This window comes from Aythya ferina (assembly GCF_964211825.1).
Source record: "Aythya ferina genome assembly, chromosome: 4".
Classification (NCBI taxonomy): domain Eukaryota; kingdom Metazoa; phylum Chordata; class Aves; order Anseriformes; family Anatidae; genus Aythya; species Aythya ferina.
The window spans coordinates 62,344,146-62,360,514 of record NC_140300.1 but is presented as its reverse complement, the minus strand read 5'-3'; the positions used below and the strand labels follow the sequence as shown (position 1 = coordinate 62,360,514).

The following is a 16,369-nucleotide window of genomic DNA, read 5'->3' as shown; positions in this document are numbered from 1 at the left end:
CTGTATGTACTATGCACTCTATCAGGGGACCGAGCTGGGATTTAAGATTCTTCAGGGGAGATGGATGTCAAGCAATCTTCAGAGCCCCCTACAAGTCATACTTTTTTCTCACCACTCTGCCATCTCTCCATCTCTAACAGCAACACTTATTAAGTCATGCATGGCAGCTAAGACAAAAACATTCATACATTTTAAATATATACACATATGCTTGTATATATATATACACAGTCTGTGTGTGCGTGTGTGTATATGGCATACATTTGGCATAAACCTAAGCAATGATTCTGTTTAAACTAACTAGCTTTCCAACAGCAACGAAGAACTAAAGCCATGAGTTTTGTGGCTGGTAGTTGACTGACAAAAGGCAGCAAAAAGCTGTCAAGAAGATATCTTAGTCTGCTACCTCATGTTGATTCTACTTTTCAGTCCACTGTGTCCTAACACACATAGGGATTTTTCATTTATTTTATTTTATTTTATTTTATTTTATTTTATTTTATTTTATTTTATTTTATTTTATTTTATTTTGTTTTGTTTTGTTTTGTTTTGTTTTGTTTTGTTTTGTTTTGTTTTGTTTTGTTTTTTATTTATCTACTTACTTTCTTCTCTCCTATTTAAGGGATTCACAGCATGACAGTTTACAAAGAAACTTTTTTTTTTTTTTTTTTTTTGATTCATTGATGGCACTATACAACATTACACACAGCTATTTTTTGTCAGATTTATACTGTAACAGTGACATCCACTGGCCAGTATAAACAGCACCAGGTTCTTTGCTGAGTAACCTTAGTAACTGATAGGGGCTTCACATACCTAAACAGATTCACTTAGAATAGTGTAAATAAAACTGACTGTAAATTATCCAGAAATATATGAAATATTTGAGAGATTATGGTAGTGTACTACCATATATTTTACATTTCAGCCTAGTGTCCCCAGGTAAGGTTAAAAAATATAACTAAATCACATATTGCAGCAATAGAAATCTAGTCTGAAAAATAATCCTTGTAAAAAATAGTAATGATTAGAAGACACTTTTTATTCTGAACACATCTACTTTTTGGTCAGTCTAATAAAAAAAAAATGCAGAATTTCTCAGCATTTTAAAATTTAACTTAATTCTGGATATTTCAAAAAAGAGATTTATTTTCCAATAGGTCAAATTAATACTAGAGGTAAAGACAGTGTCATAATGATATAATAGTACTAGCACAATACGCAACAGCAAGAACAAATCATGCATTTGTTATAATGGAGTGAGGACCAGAACCACCTCTTTAGAGATCAGCTGACACTTCAGGATTATGAGTTTGCCAGACATTTACCACCCTCCCAGAATGTCAGAATAGTAAAGTATTTGAGAAATCAGGTGAAACTTTGAGAAAAAACAAAGGATATAAATTAGTTTCCACTTTGCCCATAACTCATGAAACAATCGAATGGAAACAAATAAAAAGATGGCTGTGCATAAAAGCACTGTACACATGCATTCATCTTCTGAAGAAAATAATGGAAAAACAGAATAAACCTAGAAAAGTTAAGCTAAGAAGAAGAGTTAAGCTAAGAAGAAAAGTTAAGAAGAGTTAAGCTAAGAGTTAAGCTAAGCATTAATCTAACTTTACAGGGGCAGGAAGAGCACAGCAAGGATGGCAATAACATACATCAGTTAATTGTGGTGTTGACGGATCATTCTGTACGAAAGGGCTTGCAATGGGGAAACCGTTTACACTGCAGCAAAGAGCCTGTGCTAGCAGAAGAGAGCAGCAGATGAGAGTGGGAGGCAAATGAGGAATGGAGCTTGGGTAGCTGAACTTTACTCTGACCTTCATTTGTATTCTTTTTTCAGTACTGGAGAAATAAAGTGTGCCAACCCACGGTAAAGTATGGGGGGTAGAGGGAATGCTCACTGACGTCTAGCCTCAATAGCTGTTTGTTTCATATGACACACTTGTCATTTGGCCACCACTCACTGCTTTTGTCTGAGATGCAGATTTTGAGACTACACAGATGCGGCAGAGCTGGCAGGACAACACTGGCACAAACTTTCCTATCTGTAGGGGTGCTGGAAAAAAAGATATTAAAGGCCAAGTTTTCGAAGGAACTCTAATATTTCCTTCCAATGCCTTCCTTGGCCTGGGCACTGTCCCACATCTGCACATTCAGCCCTATGTTTTCCTCTCCTTTTCCATGGTTATTAGTTTAACTGCATCTGCCAGCACTGAGAAGCCATGAGTCTCATGATTAATGTTGTCCTAGAAAGCATAAGGAATAACTCAGAACAGCTCTCCCCAAGTCTACTTCACACCAATCAAATATTTATGTGACCACAGGAGAAGGTATTTGATAGAATGGGATTTCAGCTGGGTGAAAATCGCTGCTATGATAAATACTTCATTTATACAAACCAGTGCCTCTTGGAACAGTAAGAGAGAAGGAAACATCTGCTAGACAGAAGACACCTGGAATTCAGGAGGTTATCATCAGAGATATGTTTCCTTTCACCCTACTGCCATGAAACACTGCAAATAGCCTGGCTCTGTCTTCCTGAAGATCTCTTTACAGGTATTGGAAAACTGGTGTTCCATTTATTTTTTCCAGTGAGAAGTTGTCTTTTCTCCAGACTGAACAAGCCATGTTCCTTTGTTTCTCCTCACAGAGACAGTGCTCCAGCCTCCTGAGCATCTTGTTGTCCCTCTCCTAAATTTGCTTTGGTTTGTTGATGTCTGTCGTGAACCGGGAGACCTAAAGCTGGATATTCTAGACTATGCTTTTATTGCAAGGGGTTATTTCTTCCTAGGTGCAGGACTTTTCATTTGTCAGGTATTACAGCACAGAAAACAGCTGTCTCAGGAAATCACACAGCAGACATAGGAGTCCATTTCCCAAAAGAGAGAAATAATAAAAAAAAGATATATTATTAGATATTTTTTATGAGAGATCTCTTTCTAATTTTCCAGTTTTTGAAAAATCAAGCTATTAAGATCAGCTGTTGTCTTTCATCTCCAAGACTGTGCCTTCACCAAATTAAAATTAAAACCTAAAAACATCTAGGGAACTGCAGGGGAAATATATATTATTATTATATTATTATTATTATTATTAAAAATTATATGTATGTATATAATATTATCATCATCCATTTTACTTATTTTCTGGCATCTGTAGGATCTAAACATTATGTCAGCTGCTGAAGATATAGAACTACTTCCAGAGAAAAAATGGCCAAAAAATGAACTACATGCTGCTAGTATGTCTATGTGCATTAGAAGATACAGCTAAATTAAGTTACCAGTACATTATATATAGCAATACTATTCCCTTGATACTTATTTTCATAGTGTCTTATTTCTGATTCTGATACAGTCATTACTGGACTGAATCCAAGAAAGGACCATCCTGTGATAGGAATGGCATGGGCACTTTTCTGGGTTATATGAGCCTGGGAATGGAGGAACAGCACAGTTTCGTTTTAGCAGACAAGTTATGATTGGTTGCAATATTTCAGTGGCTTCCCTAAGTCATTCATAGTGACCCGAACTTGAACCCAGGACCATGCCACAGCTCCACAGCTGCTCTTCCCATGTGCATTTTTTTGTTGTTGTTGTTTTATTGTGTGTTCAAAATTACAATACAATCAGAAACACACCCCACCTGCAGATAACGGCATCTGGTTTTCTACAGTGCAGCACAAGTGGCTGTTTCTGATCTGAAAATAACTCTTCTTAGAACAGTGGGAAAAAAAAAAAAAAAGAAAAAAAAAAAAGATTTAGAATAAAACAAGTAACAAATACTTTAGGAGCATGAGCTCAGATGGGGAGCCACGACCTATCAGATCTTCCAGCTGATTCTAATACCTTCTTCTCTCTAATTACAGCCTCTGTTACCAGCCTTCCTTTTCATTTTAACAGTCAGTTGAGCAGGTGAGCTTCCATCTCCATGATGTATCTATTAGATGCAGCATTTTGGGTGCAGCTTATCAGCCTGCTATATATAGAAGCAAGCTCCATCAGGCTTACTTTGTTTGGTAGGTATTTTTAATTGTGGTTATTTTAGAGGGGACTGGCCCAGCTTAAGGTATATTGATGTCTTTGGATGGTTTGTTTGCTAAGCTTTAAGAAGGAATGAAGTCCTGAATTGTTGTCTTATGCTGCTGGAGTACACTTAAGGAAAATTAGACTGTGACATTATGTGCTCAGAATATGGGTGTGTCCAGAGGAGTGGATGTCTTCTAGCTCTATAGGTTTCTGTGTTTTGTTTGTTTGCCTGTTTTTTTTTTTTTTTTTTTTTTTTTTTTTTTTTTTGTGGCAATCTACTTGCTGAAAGGAGTAGAAACAATTGTGATAGTCTTGAAAGAAGCCAAAAAAATAAGGTTTGTTAGCGTTTATATTAATCTATGCATTTCAGGTGGTTCAGCAGCTACTATTTTGTTTTAATGGAATTTGGATAGGCAACCTCTGAAAAATAGGAATGGGACTGATAACTATCATAGTTGAAGCTGTAGTATACTTTGAGTGTCTTAGTGATAGAGAGATGTCTGTAACACATCACTTAATGGTGGCTGGAAATGATGTGTATTCCTAGAATGCAGGGGACTGGGAAGACGTCCTCAATTATGATTTGGTAATTGAGGGAGATCCTGCCCTTTGTGTGTTTATGTTGACTTATGAGCGTTTATTGTTGTGTGCATTGTGGTATTTCTAGACCTTAAGACATATACAGGCTTAAGAACATAGCAAAAGGCAGTCTTTACTGCAAGACTTAATTCAATGCAGTAGAGATAGAGTATGTTCTTCTGGAAAATGCTGTGTTTTCTATGTTCCTGTCTCAAGTGAATGAGATGTTTTACAATACTGTAGTTTGTGAAGTTCCATTGTAGTTAGTGTTTTATGTAAGTGCTAACCTACAGTAAAAGGAAGAAAATCCATTTTGTGCTGCAATTTGACTATTTCATTCTGTCTATTGCATGGACCCTATTACAAGATCCTTGTCAGGGAGAACAAATTTCTAATGTGCAATAACCTTCTGTCAGGGAAGGCTATGAATATCCTACTCCTTGAAAGGTTCTTGTCCAAATGCTGTTTAGAATAAACAAAACAGTTGAAAGATTAGTATCTAAGTAGCTTTTTAGTTGGTTTGCTTCCAATGTAAAGAGTGATGACCAAAGTGACCATTCTGCAAGAGCAACAAAATTTTTTATTGTTCCTCTTGATGCATGAAATGCATGTCAAATTGTTTGAAAAGTGCAAGTTGGTTAGTAAAAGAAAGCAGTAATCGTAGCAAAATCAAAAAAGGAACTAGGGAAGGGCATTGGAAAAAAAATACATTTAATTGTATGTAATTACTTGATGCATACTTTAACCAGAGAAAGAAAGGGAAAGGAGCATGCTAAATGTTTTTTGTAGGGCAGTTACACTAGGTGATTTTTCCAAATGACTGAACTTGGTGTGAGTTTTGAATTAATAATAATAATAATGTCAGATGTTTCTAGCTGTTTTTGAAAATGTTTATAACTTTTCTTCACTGTAATTAGTTAAAATGCTTTACCCTGTCCTTCATATACATTCACACATTTAACAAAGTTTACTTTCTTTTCTGGTAATACTTTGCAAGCCAATTATGTAGAATACAAGTCCGACAGAAGCTGAAGCATCAATACACGAGTAAAAAGGTAAAAAGCTTTGAGCCATGTGATGCTGTAGCTGTTTAAACATGCAAGTACTCTAAAAACTGAGCTGCTCAGTTGAATGAGTTTTTAACATGCCACGTTTGATATCTTTGAATGAATTACAGTCTAGTTTAAAGTAAGGATGTGTGTATTGCAGAGGAAAGTGGAAGCAGCCTGTGAGCAGGTTTACTGGTGTGAATTCAAATGCTCTTGTCTCTCTATAAGTAATCACAGTTGACTGTGCTAAATAATTAATAAATTGAAGGTTACTTCCTATGGGAAAAAGATTAAAGTGATGAATAAGATGTGAAGTTTAGAGATGGAATAACTTACTCTATTTTATAATCACTTTTTATAGTGGAAAAGTTCATGCAGATGTTTTCCTTTTTGGGCTTAGGGTTAATGCAGGAAGATAATGCTACTGGTGACAAGCAAATGAGTGTATTGGTATGACTGGGGTGAGGTGGGGGATTTGGATGTTCTGAGAAGTTGAGTGATTTTTCTTTTTATCTTGGCATCATCTGCTAAGCACCTCGTGTTTTTAAGGTGGTCAAGAAAATGCACCGTATTAATACTCAGTGAAATCTGAATGTAGATGACTTCTCTAAGTATGCATCTCAGTGTGTGCACCATCGGGAGATGTCACTGAGGACCACGGATAGCTATTTTGACTGGAACACTTGTAATTTACAATGCTCTTTTGTGTCTCTGAACTACTTTTAATCCAGAAAAAGTCTTAGACTTGTACTAAAGTTATATTCTAAAGGATGTATTGCATTCTGTTCTGAGGCTTTATCAAACCTGACTCTGGACAGCACTGTAGCAGCAGCAATCTTCAAAAAAAAAAAAAAAAAAAAAAAAGTTCAAAATACTGGTGAACTTTTTAGCTGCCTGATGCTGAGCTACCACTGTTGCAGATCCACAGAATGGTTTGGGTTGGAAGGGACCTAAAGGATGATGTAATTTCAACCCCCCTGCCAGGGGCAGGAACACCTCCCACCAGACCAGGATCCTCAAAGCCTCATCTAGCCTGGCCTTAAACACTTTGAGGGATGAGGCATCCACAGCTTCAGGGAAACCTGTTCCAGTGTCTCAGTGCCCTCTGAGTAAAGAACTTCTTCCTGATGTGTAATCTAAATGTACTCCCTTTTGCTTTAAAGCTATTCCCCCTTGTCCTATTGCTATGCTCCCTGGGGAGTTCCTCCCCACCTTTCCTGTAGGCCCCTGTTAGGTACTGACAGGCTGCTATAAGGTCTCCCCACAACCTTCTCTTCCCCAGGCTGAACAACTCCAGCCCCCTAAATCCTGTCCTGGAAGGAGAGGGGCTCCAGCCCCTTGGTCATCTTTTTGGCCCTTCTCTGGACTCGTTTTAACAGGCCCATGTCCTTCTTGTGCTGGGGGCCCCAGAGCTGAACACAGTGCTCCAGGTGGGGCCTCAAAGGCAGTAAGACCTTGGAGTCATTTTCTCCAAGCAGTAAGCAGTTCAATTTTGCTCACACAGCAGCAATGCTGCTCACCACTGCTGAAATTTATTCTCAGTCCTGGGTGATTTTAAGAGGCATGAATGCCTTATGCTCAATAAAATTAAATACTAAACCAAGTGCAGGTGTGAGATTGTGTTGCCTGTCCTGGCTTGTGCAGGTGGAAATGTTAGATGATTAATTCTAATTCTGTTGTGGCCTTTGTGGCCCTCACTTTCCCCCTCCACCTTTTAGGCACGTGTGTTCCCAAAAACCTCCACTGTGAGGAGCTGTTTTCTGTCAGTGGACAAGTCATGTCTCACAGTAAAAGCTGTTGTTGACTTACTGGGAATATATGCGTTTTCCTTTCTGCAGCAAAAGAATTTATTGAGCCTTTTATAGAGTTGAAGATTTTCTTTCTCTATGGCTCTGCTAAACAGATCAACTATGGCTGATGTCATGAGAAAGCGTTTTGAGATTTGCCTGGCTACAAGACAGCTATTGTCCCCTGCCTGCCCTCCTGATGGGTTTCTGCGGCATACAGTGGGCTGCCTGTACATTCCTCAGAATGAGGACAGGTATTTTAAGTAAAAGCATCCGTATTTCTTAATTGCTTGCTGAGAGTGCTGTGCAAACTTCCAAACCTTCATGCATATGAATGCATGTGGGACTCATGTATTTTTCATTGCATTAGCTGACTTGACAAATATGCCAATTAACAAAAAAACATGAGGGGAAATGGAAAATGTGGCCCAACATTTTATTTCCATGTTGATGCATTATGATTCCCTTAAAATGTCTTGTCTTATTCTTCAGGGGAGTCTTATCTCATCTGCATATGCTGTTCAAAAAGGGCCTGCTGGAAGATCCAAGTCCAGTCTGCACTTGTGAAGCACCTGCTATGCAGGTAAGTTTTCAAAATGAATGTTTCTTACAGTGGTTCTGCAAGATACAGATCTGGAGAGAAAAGTGAAAATAACAAATCGATGGCAGTGTCATAAAGTATGTTTTTCATCTTCTCTAAGGATGAAACATATCAGTGATAAAGTGCAAGAAGTTGATAAATGCCAGCTTTGCATGGAAATCTTATGGACTAGGATGTCAATGCCTGCATTTATCCAAAAGGAACCTGCATGATGTTTCCATAATGTAGTTTACATGTGCTGCAGGGTAGCAGTGACCTTCTTTCTGCTCTGGTTTGCTAGTCTGGCTACAGTGGATGGGCTTAGAGAGAGGGTTGCAAGTGAGGGGAGCGCTGCAGCACGTAGCCCTGTGGTAGCTCACACTTGCCAACAGGATCCTCGCTCGCATGTGACGTTCTTCCTCATCCACAGCAAGGCAGACTTCATGTGGGGATTTGAAGGGTGGAAGTTGAGTGTAAAAAGTCAGTGCAAAACATGAGCCTTCAGCAATTAACAGGAATTTGGAACGGGCACCTCATCAAGGTGATTTTTTTTTTTTTTTTTACCGTTTAGGTAGTATAGGTCTGTACTTTATATATAAACTGGATCTGTTGGCCTTATTAAGGACAAAAGAGTGAGAGAGAAAGCTTAACAAACTGAGTCAGGTGTTTCTCTCCAGTTCCTTGGTGAAATTGCCTCTGCCCTGAGGTAATGGGCTCAAGTGTCAAGATTTTATTGAAATAAAAGAGAAAGCAAGAGTTAAATGTCTGTGTCAGTAAGTCACTGCAACCTTGCGAGGCTGATGAAGAACAGATCAAATCAACTTCCTATCACAGTATCAGTAGTTTGCCTAATTCACCTTGCTACTGTAAAAAAAAAAAAACTCTACGTGAAATCTGATGAAAATATTTTACTTCTGTAAGAGTTCAGTCCTTTCTTAACCTTGTAAAAAGAAATGGAAGAAGCAATTGTTTTCCTTATAACCAGGACTTTTATCGATAATCCACCCAGAAATGGGACGTGATTTCTGCTGGCAAAAGAAATGAGCAAGTCATTATCCAGGACTGATGGTGAACTTAACCATTTAATGATGTGTAAGAGGAGTGAAATGACTCTGCTTTTTTTGGTTTGACAGTTTGTACTTTCTCTTTTATATTTCACTACTTTTTTTTTTTTTTTTAAAAAAGCTGCTATTTCCATTTATGTTGTAATATGTAATCTAAGATGAGAAAGATGAGTAATTGCTGGTCATATCAGTTTCGCATTTTGTCTCACCTTCACTTTGGAGACTTGTACTGAGGAGAGGACAAAATGGGGAATCTTTCTGGGATATGTTGATGCTTGCATTTTCCAGTGAAGTTACGCTTACTGTATTCACACAGAGGTGAATCCACACTGTTCTTCTCATAAAGTTTCCAACTGTAACCTTTCTCCAGAATGCTTTGACAAATAGAGCTGTGGTTTCTGTATAGCTGGAACCAAACAACAGAGATGTGATGAAACTTTGGATTCTGTGGATAGCTCCTGGCAAGTGATGGCTGATCTGATGTAAGGAGCTGATCAGACAAATAGTCAGTGAATCAAATATTATACTTTACAGTGTGTGTACAATTGACTTGGTAGCTTTCAAAAGAGTGTATTTATCCTTGTAGCTGGGGATTTTTAAAAGTCCACTTTGTTCTTACGCCTCAAACTATCTTCATTCTTTAAGCCCAAGACACATTGACACATTTATACTTTCTAGGTTCAGTAAAATAAAAAAAGGGCTTGATTTTTTTTTTTGTGTGTATATCAAGTCTTTGGCCATCATATCTGTCAATGCCTGTACACTCAAGATATATGCTGTTGTAATTGATCTCCAACTTCAAAATAATGAAGTTAAAAAAAAAAATAAAAATGTGAGGAGAGAGTACTGATATTATCTTTCTAAGGGAAGAATTGAGCACAGAAATAAACTTGGAACTGTCCTTCACCATCTTTTTAAAAACTGGTCAGCCTGTCCATTCTCAAACATGACTGACTTTGTTGCTGGGCAAGAGAATTAGGAGCTAATTCCAGATGGCAATTATTGAAGGACCAGTCAGAATTTATTTTCCTACAATACTATCGAAGTTTTTTCAGACCTACTGATGTAAACCTATTTCAGTATGAAACTGTAGTTGTGTTCTAGTCCTGTTCTGTTTGGCAGCTTTTGCTCCCTGCTATACTTATGTCAAAACAGGCTCACTGGTGAAATTTGCTTTTTTTTTTTTTTTTTCCCCTAAGTTATGCTTCTATGTTGTTGTTTTTTTCTTCCTAAGTATGTCTGATGTATTTCTTGGTGTTAAAATGTATTACAGATGGACATTTAACTGCTAGTATTCTTGTTCTTTAATTAAATAAAATTTAATTAAGCTCCTGGAAAAATGGACAAGTATTTTGCTTAAAAAGCAAAGCATGTTTAGGTCTTCAAAAATAAATTACCCTCTGTGCTGCTTGTCTGTAGACTTTTTTAATTGCACTCTAATGGAGCAACATGTGCCTGAGTGGGGACACATTCTCTGGTAATGTGTAATTTGGTGGTATCTGACTTAATGTGGGCTGCATGCAGAAGTGGGTTTAAAATCAAAGAGTTAGGGAGCAAGTGAGAAGATAACTTTTCATATCCCAGCAAGCTAGTGCTGAGAAGCTTGTCATGGAATTTCTGGACAGATTTTACAGATGCCAGAGGCTTAGATATTTTGGATATGCTTCAACCCAGCAGAGCCTCCCTGGCATGTTCTCTGCCTCTGTGGTAGTGTTAAATTTTATGACAGTGTTTTACAAGTGAAACAAGATACTCTAGGGGTGGTGTCCTGCCATCTGGAAAGAGATACTATGGGGATGATGTCCTGATACCACTGTGAAACCTCAACCCCTTTGTTTCAGCAGCAACATTTCCAAGAGAGACACCCACACACGTGCTCCTATTTCCTATATCATCTGGTCAATTCTGATACTGAAAATGGCTTTGGAGGATGTAAGAATTGAAAGTCTCTTTTGCTCTGGTGGTAGGTGTCAGCTCAGCCGCTGGCTTTAGTCTGTGTAGTGTTATAAACAATTTAAGTTTGTGGTAGCGAACTACTGACTTGATTAGTAATTTGACTCCCCTTTCATATTTTTTCTTTTTATTTCTTGGAGATCCACCATTGAATGGTGGGGGCATTCAAATCCCAAAGCCCTGGGAAGGCATACTATTAGTGGAAGTTCAGCAATTATACTTTATCATGAGACCTGGGGTGGCTTCTCTGTGGTGGTTATCTTAAGAAAGTGCTTGCTAGGGGACCCACATCTTCTTGCTTGCAGACTTCTGAGGATATCTGCTAACAGTGCCAGAAAATCCACAGGTTCGCTGTGTGTGCACAGAATTTTTGAGCAGCTGCTAACGGGATCCTGTTAGAATTACTTTTCCTTCTGTCTATAATCAACAGAATTCATTTGCCTCAGTATTTTGGGTGACCCGCTCTAAGCACCCACTTTACTTCCTCTCTTTAGTAGGGATTGTGTTCTTAGTGATACATCACTGAGGGAATGGCTACCACAGTAGGTACTATCAAACTTGTCATTTCTTCCTTTCCTACTTCATGCCCTTTTCCCTTGGTCCATAAAAGTTTTTAGCCACGACAGTATTTCTATTTGGTTTACGGTCTAACAAGTCTCATGTTGGTTGTGAGGTGGTAGTACTGAAGTTGCTGACCATGCCATTATTATATGATCCCTTGACATCCCTAACTAAGAAGTTAGAAACCATGTATTTTTCATGCATTGTGAGGTAAACTGCAAAGTCACTTTCAGGAATTAAGGCAAAGCCTTCAATTAATTCCATTCCTTCAGAGGCAGAGAAAAACTTACGTGGCATTGACTGAAATCTAGTTGAGATAATTTTGAAAGACTGCTTCTAGGGAAGAAGCAAGAGTTCAGCCCCCCAAATGGATTGAAAGCAGACTGGTCTGCAAGCAACTGTTGAACCTGGAGAAAAGATCTGGGTGCTTGTTAAGCTAATGAAGGCTCAATCTGACAGCTGTGCTTCATGAACATAAAAATATGTAAAGCAAGAGGTCTCTTGAGAAATGGCTACTTGACTGTTCATTGGTTCTTTCTAGTGACATTTTAGTGCCAAGAATGCTTGATATGAGATGAGGTTAGGGATATAAATTGGAGGAGAGGATTAATTGCATACTGTGAATGAGGAAGGACTGCAGTGTTCTAAAATGATTTCTGCTTGGCTGTTAGGATGCAGAGGTTTTAATTTTTCTACCTTGGATATATTTGAGGATGGTGATACCACTTAAATGTTCTCAGGTCAGAAACCAGAACTATAGCCAATCTAGTTGTTAGTCATTAGTCTATTGAGTCTCTTTTAACAGGTTAGTTTTAATATAAATTCCTGGCCTTGATCTTTTATCCTTATGAGGAGCTGGTGGTTCTATTAAATCAAAATCAATCTTATAATGTGTGTGTTTTTGTTTTTTTTCTTAACATAAGATGCCCTTGTTTCTTTAGCCCCTCAGTGGAATAAATGAGGGTAGTTCTCTTTTCAAATAACTGAGGGCTGAGACTCTAATACCTGTCCTTCTTCTGCTGGACTCAATTACTTTCATACTTATTTTTACATTCTCTTTTCATGGAGAGATGTTATAAAGTGTGTTCCTCTTAAGATTCTCATCAGTGAGGAATTATATTAAATAATTGCAGAAATTAGCTGCGATTAAAGAGATAAAAAGGGAAATTGCAAAAAGTGAGGAGGTTTTCTATGAGCACAAGTATCTAAATGCAGTCTTCATAGAACAGCAATAAAATATGATTTAGTGATAATAAATCTGTAAAAGGGAATGATATTTGGATATATTTCTCATTTTCTTACTGTGATACAGGAAATTCCAACAAATTCATAGCTGTCATCAAAAAGTCGTTCCTTCTGTTTATGGTTGTTCTGCTTAGTGTTACTAAAAATTATAAGTGGTGTACTGAAAAAAACCTCCTATGGAACAGTCAGCGCTCACCCATTTCTTAAACAACATTCGTACATATCCTGAACCTCAGGAATGAATATAGTAAGGTGAGGAGGAAGAGGCAGGCCAGTGAGAGCATCTGCTGAATGTCTGCTTCACCTCCCCATTTTCACATGGCAATAATACATGACAGTTTTTCTTGCACATTTCCTTCCCTTGAAAATGATTCCAATAACCACAGTGGTATCAACCTAGCATCAAAGCACAGGGGCAACTTCATAATGATGAGCTTTGTGGATATTTAAAACGGGGGCAACCTCTGTCTCTTCTTTTATAGAAGCAACGAGGAGATGTTTATCCACCCATTCTTCACCTTGTTCAAACTGTATTGCAAGAGGAGCTCAACGAATACCTCAGAAATCAGCTGCTAAAATCCCTGCCCTGCACAATGAATAGTCATACTTCTACTTTTCAAGCAAATCAAGAAATATTAAAGTTGAAGGCAACTCTGAATCTTGGTTTTATGACATATTTCTATATATGACTTGTTTCTATACCTGTGGCCTATAAACTGTATGCATACCTGGTTGTAGCTCTGGTCCTCTGATACGCATCTACGCTACAAGATGTGACCAGGAGATTCACTGTGCCCTCTGCTGTCCATGGAAATTAAACACAGGCACTCAGGGAGCGGAGGAGGGAGCTTCAAAGAAGTCTTGTAGATCACCTGAAGGAGACAATTGAGATGATGCATGCAGGGTACCTCATGAGTGAACAAATGAACTGGACTAGAATTTCATGAGAGCCTCATTAAATTAGGGCTATAGGCCAAATAAAGAAGTTCAATCACATGAATATACATGGCAATGGAATGGTTCACAATCCTTGGTTTTTAAATGACTGAAGAGTAAGAAGAGTAATGGGTTTTCTATAACGTGATTAAATTAATGGCTGTAAGTTAGGCAGCGTACTGGATAGCTGCAAATGCATGCAGTGCATTACCTGCTTAGTGAATTTTACACAAGCTCTGCCCAGTATTTTCCCAAAGCACATAATTCAGTCACATCAAAGCCTTCTTTTCCCATAATGCTATACCTGCTTTTCAGCAGGGACTATAATGGTGACAAATTAGAACTCTAATTTTTTCTTTCTTTGTGTTAAATTTTTGTCCCAGAAAATCTCTGCTCTTTCTTAAAAAGCAAAATATTTTTATTCCATCACAATAAGAAAAAAGTGGAATATCTCACTCAAGTTACAGAACAGGTGAGGGTAAATTATTAGATAAAATAGAAAAAAAGTTATATATTTCAATAGAGACAGGAAATGGAAGACTTTGGACCAAACATTAACTATCTAGTGGAAACAATCTGCCAGCCACAGCTACAGTAGCTACTGTTACCCTGTTATAGCCAATTAATGGAAGACATATGGTCATGCTCAGTGAATAGGGCCAGTGCTTAAACAGAATGGATTATGGGTATAGTAATGGACACGTTTGGAACAGGGATTTTTTTTCTGAATGTATTGAAGTACAGTATATTTTATTTTATTCTCCCAAATCGTTAAAATATGCTATTGCAGTATGAGTAGCAGTGGTCCATCTGTATCTTGTTGAGTAGAGTTTTGCATTAATATAACTGGGGAAAAACCTTTCTTTTGATTACTGTGAATCCCAGTTTGTTGTTCGAGAACGATTTCTGATGTGGTTGTGTTGAGACCAATATATACGTAGTTACCTGTGCACAAACTCTAAAGTTTATCTGTGAGAATGCAGCCATATTTCTGTTCCCCCCTCAGAGATATTCAGTCCTAATATACCTGTATATATACACACACACTCACCTGTGCCTGCACCCTCACAGAGAATATGCACTATGTATGCACATGCATTCGCCTACACATCCTTATAAAATATATACAAATACTTAGACATTATTTAAATTCTTTTAATATGAATCTCTCTATATGTACCCAAATATATGCAGGCTGTATATGTGAATCTACAACGTACATGCATTTATTCCAACACATATGTGAAAAGATAGCTAGGACTCCCTAAAATAAACATTTGTACTTGTTTGTGAAGGAGACTGTTGCACTGATCCAAGGAACCTGTTCTTAGTTTCACTATTTGCACTGACTTGTTTCCATGTTTGATCTTTTTTTTTTTTTTTTTTTTTTTTTTTTTTGATAACTTGCTAAGCAGAAGAAATTAAGTTCCAGATGATATCACGTGAAATACCAATGCCCTACCACAGGGAATGAGTATGTAAAGAGAAATGCATAGGGAAGAAGTCTTTCTGCCAGGAAGAGATGATAAAGAGGTGATAAGGAAGCCTTGAGCAGCTCCTCTCTTGGCCATGCTTAGCATCTGGAGCAAGGTGGAGCTAAGTGGTGGATCCTGAGGGGAGTTGCAGGTGGGAGTTAGCCTCACAAATGAGATGAGATGTTAAAGAACCTGATGTAAAGAACTAGGAATGATGTGTCTAGGGAAGATAGTGCTGAACACAATCTTAACTGTGCACTTAACCTACATTTCTTCAGTGTTAAAAACATCTGTTGTGAGTTATATGTATTTATTAACATTATTTAATCTTGCTTCATAACAAATCTGCTTCAGATTATACAGGGAAATAGTACACATCCTTCAGATGAGAAATTCTTAGAGCTCAACAGGGAACCACATTTTCAGACTCCACAATGCTAACGCTAACATGGTTCACTTCCTCTGTGTAGACAACCTTATAATGTCTGATTTACAGTTTCATAACACAGTGAAATAATTGTTCTAGTGATCAGCAATGGACAGAAACTCATAGCACATAAAATCAAGCACATAAAATCAAATGCAGGCTGAAACAACTTGTAGTAATAGTGATATCTGTACCTTTAAAAGTAGCAATTGTAGTTGAAGGATGCAAGCAGAAAGTCTGCAGGTAGAAATAATATGATCTATTAAGACTTTATTTTATGTGAACAGGCATAATCACAAAATGCATGTGCCACTATACGTAGATAGATTAATTTTAAAATGAAGTAAAATGATTTCTGAAAGCAAAAAGTGAAAAGTGACACTTTTATTATTTTGATTGGCATTTAATTATTTAAGTGCCTAATGTGCGTTTTGCTTTTGGATAATTAGTTGTCATTTTCCAAAAGCAATTACATTTTAAATGTTACCACAGTTTTTTAAAGGGAAACTTAGACTTTTTGTGCTTGTGGTTGAATTAGTATTCAGATCTAAGACTTGCACAAAATGCGTTTTCCTCAGAGGAATATGTATGGCAAACAGTGGTAACACATGGGCAGGGTTTCTCTCTCTCCGAAAAAAAGAAAATATAAGAATTTCTGATCAATCTGTCACATGCT

General features: G+C 37.6%; 1 long non-coding RNA gene across 3 annotated transcripts; it reads left to right on the top strand.

Annotated features, from left to right (window-relative positions):
* Positions 1-4,017: 4,017 nt before the first annotated feature.
* Positions 4,018-14,779, top strand: LOC311436833. 3 transcript variants are annotated; one of them, XR_014693112.1, is made up of 4 exons: positions 4,018-4,077; positions 5,614-5,671; positions 7,945-8,035; positions 13,338-14,779. It is a non-coding gene; the product is annotated as an uncharacterized lncRNA (long non-coding RNA). The 3 variants fall into 3 exon arrangements; XR_014693114.1 differs by lacking the exon at positions 13,338-14,779 and adding an exon at positions 8,154-10,504; XR_014693113.1 differs by lacking the exon at positions 4,018-4,077 and adding an exon at positions 4,339-4,372.
* Positions 14,780-16,369: the final 1,590 nt, after the last annotated feature.